We start from the raw sequence: 16,429 nt of genomic DNA on the forward strand, positions 1-16,429 counted from the left end.
TCTCGGTTGTGAAGAACACTTATGATTACGAATAGTCTAGTGGTTATACAACATGGGAAGCCCCCACCAATAGAACGCACTATCGGCCCAGTAGAGCCACATGTTACAAACGAACTTACTATTACGCATTTAATTTCTGTGAACTCGCTCAACTAGTTGTTGATCCTCTGTTACATGCCTTGCAGGTCGTTAGATACATGGAGCTTGCACAGGGAGGAGCTGGTCGTTGTGGGCTTGGATCGTGATTGTTTGTTAAACACTTTATGACATTACATATTTATTTATGTTGGGTTTTATTTATACGCTTTCGCTAAACAGTGATAACATACTTGTGTTCTGAACACCTTTCATATTGGTGATTTAATGGCATTTACTTTTACTTATTAATTACATGTTCAATATGATTGGTGGCTTGATCCTGGTCAGTCACGCTCCCAAGCGGTGATACTCCGCAGGTGGATTTTGGGGGTGTGACAGTATCGATTATCGTGAGCTTAACAAGCTCACCATCAAGAATCGATATCCCCTACCTCGCATCGATGATCTCTTTGATCAATTGAAAGGCGCTTCTTATTTTTCAAAGATTGATCTGCGATCTGGATATCATCAACTCCGTGTGCATGAAGAAGATATTCCCAAGACAGCGTTCCGCACTCGCTATGGGCATTATGAGTTCACAGTCATGCCATTCGGTTTGACTAATGCTCCTGCTGTTTTCATGGACTTGATGAATAGGGTCTGCAAGCCTTGTTTGGATAAGTTCATCATCGTTTTCATTGATGACATCTTGATTTATTCTAAGACGTGAGCTGATCATGAGCAACATCTTCGTCTTACGTTGGAACTCCTAAAGAAAGAGCAACTTTTCGCCAAATTCTCCAAGTGTGAATTCTGGCTTAAAGAGGTTCAATTCTTAGGACATATTGTTAACGAACAAGGTATTCATGTAGATCCCTCCAAGATCAGTGCGATTAAGGATTGGGATACACCTACTACTCCTACTGAAGTTCGTTCTTTTCTTGGTCTAGTGGGTTATTATCGCCGCTTCATTGAAAATTTCTCGAAGATTGCAGTTCCTCTAAGGACAGGATACTACTGGCCAACTATGAAAAGGGATGTTGTGGAGTATGCTAAGAAGTGTGATCCTTGTCAAAGACACAACAATATCCTTCATCAGCCGGCTAAATTTCTACATCATATATCCTCCTCTTGGCCATTTATGAGATGGGGGAAGGATATAGTTGGCAAGCTCCCTAAGGCACCTGGTGGAAAAGTGTTCATGCTGGCTATGACTGATTACTTCTCCAAGTGGATAGAGGCTGAAGCTTTTGCCCAAGTCAAAGAGAAGGAAGTTATATCCTTTATTAAGAGAAATATCATAACTAGATTTGGCATTCCTTCTAAAATTATATGTGATAATGGTTCCCAATTTATTGGGAGCAGAACTACTAACTTTTGTAACAGCTGGGGGATTAAGATGATAACATCAACACCAGTCCACCCACAAGCTAATGGTCAAGCAGAATCATCCAACAAGATCATCATCAACAATTTGAAGAAGAAACTTGGATCCAAGAAAGGGAAATGGGCAGAAGAATTACCTTATGTGCTTTGGGCTGATAGGACAACCCCCAAGAATGCCACTGGTCAAACACCATTCTCTTTGGTATTCGGGGCAGAATCAGTGATCCCAACAGAAATGGTGGTTCCAACTGCTAGAACAAGTACCCGTGATCCTGAGGAGAATGATGAAAACCTGGCTCAAGACTTGGATACTATTGAGGAAATCAGGGATCTGGCTAGGATAAGGATGGCTAGCTACCAACAAAGAATGGCTGGTGCTTACAACAAAAATGTCAGGATAAGGAAATTCCAAGTTGGGGATATGGTATTGAGAAAAGCATTCCAGAATACCACCAATCCTGCTGATGGGAAATTGGCACCAAAATGGGAAGGCCCTTATTTGATTGAAGCCGAAGCAGGAAAGGGGGCATATAGATTGCTAACCATGGAAGGTAATTTGTTACCAAGAGCCTGGAATGCTGTCCACTTGAAGAAATATTTCATGTGAGCAGGATCCTCCTAGCGCATACGATCCTTACATTAGAAGTATCCTTGAAGGATCCATGAGGTGTCAATGATGCTTACCCTGGTAATGTCCTAATCTTGAACTATTTCACTTTCTTATTTTCTTACTTAAGGATAAGGATCATGTATCCTTCATCCTTCTCTCACAAGATTTTGAGTTCTGATAGTCCAGGTATCCTTAGCGTATTGTTGACAATCTGCAGAAGCAATTCAGATCCTTGGGTTCAACCCCAGTTGTTTGGGCTTGTCCCCAGTTATCCTTGGGCTTGTCCCCAGTTTCTCCTGTAGCGCACGATGATCCTGGTATAGTTCAAGTCTTTGGGACCAGTACTCGCTTTAGGGGCTGATAATTCCATCGTACTGGCTATACCTAGGATCCTACGTATAATGGTAGACGTACCATACATCCGTTCCTAAGGTTTCTAACGTTTTCACGTTAGCTTAGTGTTTTGGTCAAAAATCACTTAAAGATAATGCAACCAAACTTTATGTAAACGGGGAATGATGCTTGGTATGATGAACAAAGTGAAGGATCACTCAAATGTAAAATGCACAAGTGACACAAGGATTTATACGAGGAAAAAGCCCTTGATCAATGAATGATCTCCGGCATAAAAAACCTCGGGTGATGGCAACTACCGATCACCAAGCTTCAATATAACAAACAATATTTTTACAACTTCGGATGGTAACGAGCTAAGTACAAGGATCACTATAGTATCGTGTGTCAAAGCGTGTGAGAAGTGTGTTGTGTCTTCCGCATGTGGAAGAGTGCTACTTATACAAGTGTGTGTGGTCGTATTTTAGGTAAATAACCTAACTATTAGCTCGTTACCCCTTTAGGAATAGAAGTAAATCTAGCCTAAATTATCGCCCTTAAATTATGCTGAGTTTCCATATCGTCCACAACGTCCATCTTTGATTATGCATATGCCAAAGTTGTCGTGACGAGTTCCTTGTTTATGTTGCAAAGAGCGGATCCTACTCGAAATTCCTGCAAGATAACATTAAATCCAAAGAGAACAACCGTTAGTATGAGGATCCCTAGGATGGTCCGTGATCCTGATCCTGGAACTCTTCTGAGGATCACTATCTGCCAAAGAAACAAGGATCATAGGTTAGGATCACGTGTAAGGATCATAAGTCATAAAAATCCAGCCCTAACAATTGCCCCCAAAATATAAGGAGTAATATTGTAAATAAACGAGTTGTATTTTGTTTGATCTTATCCGCAACAAGTTAACGGATAACTAGCCGTTGGAGACGGACTAGCCGTTGCAAACCTTACGTCACAGAAGTGACAGCCCTGCAAATCATCATTATAAATAGGAGTTAGAGATAGGATCAATTTGCATTTAAATTCAAGAGAGACTCCCTTTATATTCTCGTCCGAAGATCAATCAGGTATCTCTTTTCCTCTTTCTTCCTTCTCTTACTCTGTTTTTCTATCTCTTTCCATCATTCTGCAAAGATGTTGCTCCGGAACTCCCCGCATAAGGATCCTAAGAAGAACAGCCCCTTGAAGGGTCAAGGGATCATCAAAGACTCTCCCACCGAGAGGTGCTGTTTTACTGATCCTCAGGTTGACAGAATCCGTCATTGTTTTCTGGCGAACACCATCTTCAAGTCTTTTACTCCCACTTCTTTGAGTGATTTTATTTCTGATACTTGGGTAGCTTTTCCTGTTACTCCGTTCTTGATAGGATATTCGTATCCTTTCCCACAGTTCACTCAATCCTTCTTCTCTCTCACCGGCATCTGCTATATCCAGGCCATGCCCATGATCTGGAGGGTGTTATATACCCTTGAGAGGATCATTGAACAAGAGGGGATTGACCTTGGTATGGCGGAGCTGGCTGAGATGTATGATCTTACCACTTTCGGATCCCATCGTTATTTGTTTAAGCGAAAAGCCGGAGAGGATCACCCTATCTTCAAAGTCACCAAGAACGACACAAACTGGAAGCGTCGGTTCTTTTTTGTTAGGAGGGATACCATCCCTGATGGGAAGGATCTGCCCAAAGAGTGGGCTACTCATGGTAGGATAGAGGATCCTGGAAGGATCACCATAAGATTTGTTCCTTAGGATGAGGATCATTGATATTTTCTTGTTTGTTGTGCAGCTATATCCGTTGCTCATCTTAAGTTGACTCCTGCTGCAAAAGAGAGATTCTTGGCTTTTAAGAAACTTGATCCGGAGATAAGGACTTTCCAGGTTGCCACCCAGGATTCTCAAGAAGTATCCTCTGCCTCTGCCACAATGTCAAGTAAGTATTCATATTTATAAAGTAATTATGTGTAGGATTTCAAATTTAATTAGAATACTTATCTTATTTTGGTTGTGTAGGTGCTGGAAAACCTTCTAAGTCTGCCTCAAAGTTTGGCATCGATGATCTGACCAACGTGAAATCCTCACGGAAGAAGAATCCTGCTAGCCCAAGCATTTCAGCCCCTAAAGCACCTATTAGGGGTAAAGGAAAGAAGAGAAAGGCCTCTGAGGATTTACAAGGCCTGCCCCTGCTCCGCCAACAGTTTCTGGACTATTTCAACGAGGTAAGGATCACTGCCCCTGTTTGTTATCCTGACAATTTTGAGGATCACTTGTTTCTGACGTTATGCCTTGTTTCCCTTGTAGAAATTTGCTGAAATAGAGACTTATGTTGGCCACGTCGAGGATCAAGATCGCCAAATTGCTGACCTCCAACAAATGGGTGTGCTGAAGGATCTCAAGATTGCTGATCTTGAGAAGGAGCTCCGGGCTACCAAGGATGATGCTGCCAAAATGCTGATCAACTTTGATTATGAGAAGCATGATATCACCCAGGATGCCAAGGTCTCTGCTGCGATAACCATGTATAAGATCCAGCTGCAGATGGCTGCGGAGGCTCAGGATCCTGCCTTCGATAAGAGCACATGGGACGTTGAGGGCTGGAAGGCGAGGCTGGCAGAGTTGGAGGATGATGAAGAGGCTGAGGAGATCCCGATGCTTGAAGGTGGTGATGCTGGCAAGGATCAGGGTGGAGAAGCAAGTGGAGCTGGTGGTGATGGTGCAGCGAAGGCTTGAGCTGCAGGATTGGGCGATGAAGGAAACTTCTAGACATAGCCGGAGCCCAATTTTTTTTTTTTTTTTTTTGTGTTTGTTGGTGTTTTTAAACAATTATGGTGTGTAACTTTGAACAATAGTTTTAGGATTAAGGATCCAGGATCCTTCAGACAATAGGTAGGATTGCAAATGGTGGAGGGATCCTCTGTTTGGGGGATGAAGCCATTGTGATCCTGCCGCCTTTTATTTACCTGCATGCTATGACCGCACAAACAATGGACACCCTTTGCCAACCCATGTGGACGGGCCACGTTTTGCTGGTAGAAACGTGGGTTGGCAATTTTGACAACATTGAAGGGTTTTAAACTTTTGTTAATAAAATAACTCTAATCTTTTTGGCTCATCTCGTATTGTTATCCTTTTAATTTTCAATTGTTTTGATACATGTTTGTCTGAGCAAGAAAAGTTAAGCAAATTATATTTAAGAAATTTTGGATATGATCCTGGATCAAATATCCTATAATCGAAAATTTTCAAAGTAGTTTATTTTAAGGATCATAGGTTCAGTTGTCAAGGTCTAAGGGTTATTCAAATGAATAATGAATGAAATTAAAAATAGTTAAGGATCATACCTGAGGGTCCAAGTTAGGATCCTAACCTTTAATCAGGATAACCATAAGTAAAACTTTAATGGATAGTAAGGATTAAGGATCCTTAATTGTTTAACTTCGAAAACCTGAAAAATTGGGATATAACTTGGGACTAAGCCAATATAAAAGATAAGTTAGTAATTGGGGACATGCCCAAAGGATAACTGGGGACAAGCCCAAAGGATCACTGGGGACAAGCCCAAAGGATAACTGGGGACAAGCCCGAAGGATAACTGGGGACAAGCCCAAGGATCGTATGTAAACTGGAGTATGGCCCTCACTGGCGACTATCCAAACTTAGTGACATGAAAATGCCAAAACCTTAGCTAACGTGAAAACATTAGAAACCTTAGGAACGGATGTATGGTACGTCTACCATTATACGTAGGATCCTGGGTATAGCCAGTACGATGAGGTTATCAGCCCCTGGAGTGGGTACTGATCCCAAAGACATGAACTATACCAGGATCATCGTGCGCTACATGCGAAAACTGGGGACAAGCCCAAGGATAACTGGGGTTGAACCCAAGGATCTAAGATGCTTTTGAAGACTATCAATAATATGCTGAGGGTACCTGGACTATCAGAACTCAAATTCTCGTGAGAGGAGGATGAAGGATACATGATCCTTATCCTTAGGTAAAAATAAGAAAATGGAATAGTTTAGGATTAGGATTTTACCAGAGTAAGGATCATTGACATCACTGGGATCCTTTGAGGATGCTTTCAATGTAAGGATCATATGTGCCAGGAGGATCCTGTTCACATGAAATATTTCTTTAAGTGAACAGCGTTCCAGGCTCTTGGTAACAAATTTCCTTCCATGGTTAGCAATCTATATGCCCCCTTTCCTGCTTCGGCTTCAATCAAGTAAGGGCCTTCCCATTTTGGTGCCAATTTTCCATCAGCGGGATTGATGGTATTTTGGAATGCTTTTCTCAATACCATATCCCCAACTTGGAATTTCCTTATCCTGACATTTTTGTTGTAAGCACCAGCCATTCTTTGTTGGTATTTAGCCATCCTTATCCTAGCCAGATCCCTGATTTCTTCAATAGTATCCAGGTCTTGAGCTAGGTTTGCAACATTCTCCTCAGGATCACGGGTACTTGTTCTAGCAGTTGGAACTACCATCTCTGTTGGGATCACTGATTCTGCCCCAAACACCAAAGAGAAGGGTGTTTGACCAGTAGCATTCTTGGGGGTTGTCCTATAAGCCCAAAGCACATAAGGCAATTCCTCTGCCCATTTCCCCTTCTTGGATCCAAGTTTCTTCTTCAGATTGTTGATGATGATCTTGTTGGATGATTCTGCTTGACCATTGGCTTGTGGGTGGACTGGTGTTGATGTTATCATCTTAATCCCCCAACTGTCACAAAAGTTAGTAGTCCTGCTCCCAATAAATTGGGAACCATTATCACATACAATTTCAGAGGGAATGCCAAATCTAGTTATAATGTTTTGCTTAATAAAGGATATAACTTCTTTCTCTCTGACTTGGGCAAAAGCTTCAGCCTCTATCCACTTGGAGAAGTAGTCAGTCATAGCAAGCATGAATACTTTTCCACTAGGTGCCTTAGGGAGATTACCAACTATATCCATCCCCCATCTCATAAATGGCCAAGAGGATGGTATAGGATGTAGAAATTCAGCCGGCTGATGAAGGATATTGCTGTGTCTTTGACAAGGATCACACTTTTTAGCATACTCCACAACATCCCTTTTCATAGTTGGCCAGTAGTATCCTGTCCTAAGGATCCTTGAGAACAATGCCCTGCCCCCAGTGTGGTTTCCACAATCTCCTTCATGGAAGTCTTTTAACACTTCTTGAACTTCAGGATCCTCGATACATCTTAAATATGGTCCTGCAAGAGATCGCTTATATAGCATATTATTTAAGATTGTGAATTGAGATACCTTAATTCTGAAAGCCCTAGGATTTTCTCCCATAGGAATCTCCCCATGTTGTAAGTATCTCATGATTGGTGAGATCCATGATCCTGGACAAGATTGAGTATCCTCAGTAGGGATCATTGCAGTATCCTCTTCTATTTCCATGGCCCCCTGATTTTCAATAGCAGGAGTCAGGATATGGATGATGGGGATACTTATATCCTCTGGGATCTTCAAAGATGATCCTAGATTGGCCAATGCATCAGCTTCTGTATTTTCCTCCCTTGGTACCTGTGTCAAACTGAAAGAAACAAAGGAGAGTGCCAATTCTTTGACTATCTCTAAATATTTGGTTAGTTTCTCACCTTTCACAGCATAGGATCCATTAAAGTGATTAGTGATTAACAATGAATCCACGTATACCTCAAGATACCTGATCCCCATATGCTTAGCAATTTGTAAGCCAGCGATTAAGGCTTCATATTCAGCCTCATTATTAGTAGCTTGGAACTCACAAGCTATGGAATGGGGTATTATGTCCCCCTGTGGCGATTTTAGTAGTATACCAAGCCCCGTGCCTTTGACATTTGAGGATCCGTCAGTGTGTAGTATCCAAGGATCCTTGGTCTCATCCAGCTGCTGGACCTCCAATTCGGCTTCCTTTTGTAGATCACTACTGAAATCAGCCACAAAGTCTGCTAATGCTTGGGATTTAATGGCTGTTCTGGGCTCATATCTTATATCATGGGCACCAAGCTTTACTGCCCACTTAGCCATTCTTCCGGACATCTCTGGTTTCCTGAGGACATTCTTAATTGGAAAATTATTTCTAACAACAATAGCATGGGTTTTGTTAGGGCTGGATTTTTATTATAGGTGATCCTTACACATGATCCTAACCAGTGATCCTTGTTTCTTTGGCAGACAGTGATCCTCAGCAGGACTTCAGGATCAGGATCATGGGACATTATGGTGATCCTCATACTAACGGCCACTTCGACTTAATACAATATTGTTTCGCAGGAACATCTAGCAGAATACGCTCTAGGCGTCATGATCCAGGGACGCGTCTTCACAATTATGACAAGAGCTAAATCAGAAATAGACGTTGCACAGGATATGGAAACATGGCTTGATTTATGGGCGGCTATTTAGGCTAGATTGTATCTCATTTCTAAAGGGGTAATGAGCTGAATATTAGTTTAGCTACCTAAAATAGGTCACCTACACATGTATAAATATCACTTCTCCATCATTTGGAAGAGGACACACGACATACAACGCAACTCTCACACACTTAGACACCAAAAGCAATAGTGATCCTTGTACTCAGCTCATTATCATCCAAAGTTGTAATCATATTTTTGTTATATTGAAGTTGGTGATCGGTAGTTGCCATCACCCGAGGTTTTTTATGCCGGAGATCATTCATTGATCAAGGGCTTTTTCCTCGTATAAATCATTGTGTCTTTGCATCTTTATCACAGAAGTGATCCTTTACTTTCATAATTAACCAAGCATCATACCCCGTTTTCATAAAGTTTGGTTACATTATCCTTGTGTGATTTTTGACCAAAACAGTTTGGCGCCCACCGTGGGGCAATTGGTGCTTCATTCATAAGAAAATCTTTTTGTTCGAAATCATTTCAAAGAGTTACATGGCTTCATCATTGAAGAACACGTCCACGGCGATGTCTGCAGTCACCTCATCACAGATCACTTTGCCTCCTCCACCTGCAGGATCTCAGAAAAATACTGAGAAAAGATCAACTCCCACTTTCTCTAAACCTTTATCTTCTTCTGCTATGAATTCTTCTATTCCCAGTACTAGTGATGTATTTGCTTTAATTTTGCAGATGAAGGATCGTATGCAGCGACAGGATGAGACTAATGACAGGATCCTCAGGGAAATTGGAGACCTCAAAAGACAAAAGAAAGCGGCAGAGGATCATTCCCCACTTATGCCCAAATCCTTGAGCTTCGATACTCCAATGATCACTTCCCAGCCATCAGGGATCCCCGACGTGCAAATCATAGGGGAGTCAAGAGGATCACGTCTCAACTCGGCAGCAATGACTCAGACATCAGATTCACATTTTCAGCCAATAGGATCCTATCCTCAATACATGGGATCCTTCATGAATCCGGGAGCCTATCCGGGGGCACAGCAGCTTCAAGGATCCTACTTTGTTCCAGGATCATTTCAGGGCCAAGGATCCTCCTTTGTTCCAGGATCATCCCAGGTTCAAGGACCCTCCTTTGTTCCAGGATCATCCCAGGTTCAAGGACCTTCCTTTGTTCCAGGATCATCCCAGGTTCAAGGATCTTCCTTCGTTCCAGGATCATCCCAGATACCAGGATCCTTACAGATGCCAGGATCCCTAAAAAGTTTGCAAACAGGAAGTCTAGATGTCCATCAAGGGGACTTCATTCCAATGCAGACCATTGCTTCCACTGGTCCCTCCGTTGTTCCGGAATCCCAGCAATATGGATTCCCTAACTTGAACCCAATGGGAGGTAACACTTTAAATAATTATCCTACCACTAACCATGGATTCATGCAGGATACAGGTACCAATCATGCTATGGCCAGGGAATTACAGAAACTAAAGGACATGATCTCAAGTGTTCCAGGGGTAGTCAAGCCTATCCCAGAGATTGCAGATGGAAGCCACAAGGTATCTCGCTTTGCACCACCAATTTGTGATGCAGAGGTACCCAAAAGGTTCCATATCGCTACCATGAAGCTGTATGATGGTACAACGGATCCAGAGGAGCATATAGCACAATACAGGGAGAGGATGGAGATCAATCCTATCCCAGAAAAATTGAAGGAAGCATGCCTATGTAAAGGATTTGGATCCACTCTTACAGGATCAGCTCTTAAATGGCTGCTAAGTCTTCCCCCCTACTCTATTACTTCATTTGCTAATTTAGTTAATTTATTCAATAACCAATTCTCTTGTAGCAGAAAATTTGAAAAATTAACTAGTGATTTGTACAGGATAACTCAAAATCATAATGAATCATTAAGGGATTATATAACTAAATTTAGTAAAGAATCCTTGGACATTCCCAACTTGGATATGGCTACGGCTGTTGAAGCCTTCAAAATGGGACTGCTTAAGGATTCATTATTCTATGATGATCTTGTTATGACACCGTGCAGGAATCTAGATGAAGTAAGAACTCGAGCACTCAGGTTCATCCGGCTAGAGGATGACAAGAGGATCCAGGAGAGACAAGTAGGATCCTCAAAACAAGATAAGCAAGGATCCTCCTTCAAGAGCAACAAGTTCAAATCCTACCATAGAAATGAGAACAAGAATGTGCATGCTGTTGACCAAGAAGAGGATGATGAAGAATATCCTCCAATCTCAGAATATTGTTTTTCCGTTGATAATCATGAACTAATCCTTGCAATGCAGAATCTAGGTGAAAAAGCTAGGTGGCCCAGGAAGAATGATAAACCATCCGGGACTAAAGACAAGTCCAAATGGTGTGCATACCATGAGGATTTCGGGCATCTAACTGAAGATTGCATAGCCTTAAGAAAAGAAATTGGATACCTGCTAAGCAAGGGGCATCTAAAAGAATTGTTAGGGAGAAAAAAGCAAAGGACCCAGGATCCTGAAAGGATCCCTGAAAAGGCTCCAGCACCTCCGGCAAACGCACAAGTGATCAACTTTATATCCGGAGGATCAGACATCTGTGGTACATCCTTTTCAGCGGCCAAAAGACATGCAAAAGAATCAAAAATGGATAATGGAGAAAGGCCTATTAGAACCTCAAGTGTCTCAGAAGGGAAGATGATAACATTTGATGAGGATGATCGCATTAACATTCAGGATCCTCACCATGATAGTTTAGTTATCACTCTCTTTATCTCTAACCATTTTGTCCGCAGGATCCTTATTGATGGAGGGAGCTCAGTGAACATTATCCAGCTTGATGTCCTGAAGAAGATGGGAATCCCAGAATCAGACATCACACCGAGATCCTCCGTGCTTGTAGGATTCAGTGGGGAAACGAAGAAAACTCTGGGGGACATCAAACTCCCAATCTACGTGGAAGGATTACATAATTACCAAAAATTTTGTGTTATTGACTGTTTGTCTTGTTGCAACGTTATCCTTGGCAGGCCTTGGATACATGACATGAAAGCAGTTCCATCTACCTACCATCAATGTGTGAAGCTCCCTAGCCCATGGGGGATAATCAAGATCGACAGTGATCAGCAGGAGGCTAAGGATTGTTATACCTCATCCATGAAGCCAACCTCGAAGCCAAGGGAGCAATAGCAATTACAGTATCCTCCGAGGAATGTCTTGGAGGCAAGGGAACAAGATGTGGACGAAATCCTCTTGGATCCTAGTGATCCTGAATCAAAAATCTATATTGGATCAGGGATCCTTGGCAAGATGAAAGAAGACATGATATCCTTCCTCAAAAGAAGAAAATCTACCTTTGCTTGGAAACATGAAGATATGACAGGTATATCTAAGGATATTATTACTCACAAACTTGGCATTGACAGGTCTATCAAACCAATCCATCAAAAAAGGAGGAAGTTTGCACCAGAAAGGAATGCCATTATCCAAGAAGAAGTAGAGAGACTACTTCGAGCAGGTATGATCAGAGAGGTAAAGTATCCAAAATGGTTAGCCAATGTGGTTGTTGTCCAAAAGAAAAACGGAAAGTGGAGGGTATGTGTCGATTTCACTGATTTGAATAAGGCATGTCCCAAGGATCCTTTCCCATTACCCCACATTGACTCCATGGTGGATGCAACAGCGGGGCATGAACTGTTAACCTTTATGGATGCATCATCTGGATTCCAACAAATTCAGATGGAACCATCTGACCAAGAGGATACAGCCTTTATGACCCCAACCGGTTTATATTGTTATATTGCCATGCCTTTTGGACTAAGAAATGCAGGTGCAACATATCAAAGGCTGGTAAATATGATGTTCAAAGATCAAATCGGAAAAACTATGGAGGTGTACATAGATGATATGGTGGTCAAGTCAAAGAAAGCTGAGGATCACCTAAGGGACTTGGAAGAAGCATTCGATATCCTTGATAATTACAACATGAAACTTAATCCTTCAAAATGCCATTTTGGTGTTAAGGCAGGAAAGTTCTTAGGATACATGGTAACCCAGAGGGGCATTGAAGCAAGCCCGGAACAAATCAAAGCATTAATAAATATCAAATCTCCTGCCAATGCCAAGGATGTTCAAAGACTGACAGGCAGGATAGCAGCTTTGAACAGGTTCATATCGAAATCCTCAGAAAAATGCAAAGAATTCTACGATATCCTAAGGAAGAATAAGAAGTTTGAATGGACTGAGAAACATGAGAACGCTTTACAAGCCCTTAAAGAATATATGTCCTCAGCACCAGCATTAGCAAAACCGGAAAAAGGAGATGTGTTATCCTTATACCTGGCGGTATCCTCAACCGCTGTAAGTGCAGTCCTTGTCAAGGATCATGAAGGTACACAATATCCTATCTACTATGTAAGTAAAAGTTTGCTTGATGCCGAATCCAGGTACTCACACCTCGAAAAACTTATTCTTACATTAATCATGGCATCCACTAAGTTAAGGCATTATTTTGAAACCCATACTATTGTTGTTAAAACTAATTTTCCAATTAAGAATGTCCTCAGGAAACCGGAGATGTCAGGGAGGATGGCTAAGTGGGCAGTGAAGCTTAGTGCCCATGATATAAGATATGAACCAAGAACAGCCATTAAATCTCAAGCACTAGCTGACTTTGTGGCTGATTTCAGTAGTGATCTACAAAAAGAAGCGGAATTGGAGGTCCAGCAGCTGGATGAGACCAAGGATCCTTGGATACTACACACTGACGGATCCTCAAATATCAAAGGCACAGGGCTAGGGATCCTACTAAAATCGCCACAGGGGGACATAATACCCCACTCCATAGCCTGTGAGTTCCAAGCAACTAACAATGAGGCTGAATATGAAGCCTTAATTGCTGGCTTACAAATTGCTAAGGATATGGGGGTAAAATATCTCGAAGTATATGTAGACTCATTATTGATCACCAATCACTTTAATGGATCCTATGCTGTTAAAGGTGAAAAACTAACCAAATATTTAGAGATAGTCAAAGAATTGGCACTCTCTTTTGTTTCTTTTAGCTTAACACAGGTACCAAGGGAGGATAACACGGAAGCTGATGCATTGGCCAACCTAGGATCATCCTTAAAAATTCCAGAAGACATAAGTATCCCTATCATCCATATCCTGGCTCCTGCTATTGAAAATCAAGTGGCCATGGAAATAGAAGAGGATACTGCAGTAATCCCTAGTGAAGAAGCTCAATCTTATTCAGGATCATGGATCCCACCAATCATGAAATACTTGCAAAACGGAGAGATTCCAATGGGAGAAAATCCTAGAGCTTTCAGGATCAAGGTATCTCAATTTACAATCTTGAATAATGTGCTATATAAACGATCCCTTGCAGGACCATATTTAAGATGTATTGAGGATCCTGAAATTGAAGAAGTGTTGAGGGACTTCCATGAAGGAGATTGTGGAAACCACACTGGGGGCAGGGCATTATTCTCAAGGATCCTTAGAACAGGATACTACTGGCCAACCATGAAAAGGGATGCTGTAGAGTATGCTAAGAAATGTGATCCTTGCCAAAGGCATAGCAATATCCTCCATCAGCCAGCTGAATTTTTACACCCAATACCATCCTCTTGGCCATTCATGAGATGGGGAATGGATATAGTTGGCAAGCTCCCTAAAGCACCTGGTGGAAAAGTATTTATGCTTGCCATGACTGACTATTTTTCCAAGTGGATAGAAGCTGAAGCCTTCGCTCAAGTCAGAGAAAAGGAAGTCATATCCTTCATTAAAAGAAACATTATAACTAGATTTGGCATTCCCTCTGAAATTATATGTGATAATGGCTCCCAATTCATTGGAAGCAGAACCACTAACTTTTGTGACAGTTGGGGAATCAAGATGATAACATCAACACCAGTTCATCCACAAGCCAATGGTCAAGCAGAATCATCCAACAAGATCATCATCAACAATCTGAAGAAGAAGCTAGGATCCAAGAAAGGAAAATGGGCAGAGGAGTTACCTTATGTGCTATGGGCTGATAGGACAACTCCCAAGAATGCCACTGGTCAAACACCTTTCTCTTTAGTATTTGGGGCAGAAGCAGTGATCCCAACAGAGATGGTGATCCCAACTGCTAGAACAATTGCTCGTGATCCTGAAGAAAATGCTGCAATCCTAGCTCAGGATTTGGATACTATTGAGGAAATCAGGGATCTAGCTAGAATAAGGATGGCAAGCTACCAACAAAGAATGGCTGGTACCTACAACAAAAATGTCAGGATAAGGAAGTTCCAAGTCGGAGATATGGTGTTGAGAAAAGCATTTCAAAATACTATCAATCCTGCTGACGGGAAGCTAGCACCAAAATGGGAAGGTCCCTACTTGATTGAAGCTGAAGCAGGAAAGGGGGCATACAGGTTGCTAACCATGGAAGGAAACTTGTTACCAAGAGCCTGGAATGCTGTTCACTTAAAGAAATATTTCATGTGAACATGATCCTTCATGCATGTGATCCTTACATTGAAGTATCCTTGAAGGATCCCGGAGATATCAGTGATCCTTACTCTGGTAATATGCTTATCCTAAAACTATTGCATTTTCTTACTTTTTACCTAAGGATAAGGATCATGTATCCTTCATCCTCTACTCACAAACCATTTGAGTTATGATAGTTCAGGTATCTTCAGCAAATCGTCAAAGATCTCCAAAAGCACCACAGATCCTTGGGTCCAACCCCAGTTATCCTTGGGATTATCCCCAGTTTCCGCCAGCAGCGCACGATGATCCTGGTATAGTTCACGTCTTTGGGACCAGTACCCACTTTCGGGGCTGACAACCTCATCGTACTGGCTATATTTAGGATCCTACGTATAATGGTAGACGTACCATACATCCGTTCCTAAGGTTTCTAACGTTTTCACGTTAGCTAAGGTTTTGACATTTTCATGTCACTAAGTTTGGATAGTCGCCAGAAAGGGCCATACTCCAGTTTACATACGATCCTTTGGGCTTGTCCCCAGTTATCCTTTGGGCTTGTCCCCAGTTATCCTATGGGCTTGTCCCCAGTGATCCTCTGGGATCATTCTCAGTTATCCTTTGGGCATAACCCCAGTTACTAATTTACTTCTTACATTGGCTTAGTCCCAAGTTGTGCTTCGTTTTTCAGGTTTGTCAAAGGTAAAACACATAAGGATCCTTAATCCTTATTATCCATCAAAATCTTATCCACGATTGTCTCGATTGAAGGTTAGGATCCTAACTTGGGTCCTCAGGTATGATCCTTGACTATTTTGATTATATTCATTATCCTAACCGACCCTTATACTTTGACAACCAAATCTATGATCCTTGAACTAAAATACTTTGAATATTTTCAATATCAGGATATTTGATCTAGGATCATATCCTAAATTTATTAAATATATTTTCAACTCTTGCCACTTTAACAAATATACTACAAAAACAACTAAGAAACAAGAAGATAAGGATAACAACACGAGATAAGCCAGAAAAGTTAAGTTATATTATTAAACAAAAGGATCATTAACCCTTTCAAGAAAGTTGTCAAAATTGCCAACCCACATTTCTACCAGCAAAACGTGGCCCGTCCACATGGGTTGGCAAAGGGTGTCCATTGT

Source organism: Helianthus annuus, chromosome 11 (genome assembly GCF_002127325.2).
Source record: "Helianthus annuus cultivar XRQ/B chromosome 11, HanXRQr2.0-SUNRISE, whole genome shotgun sequence".
In the NCBI taxonomy this organism is placed as follows: domain Eukaryota; kingdom Viridiplantae; phylum Streptophyta; class Magnoliopsida; order Asterales; family Asteraceae; genus Helianthus; species Helianthus annuus.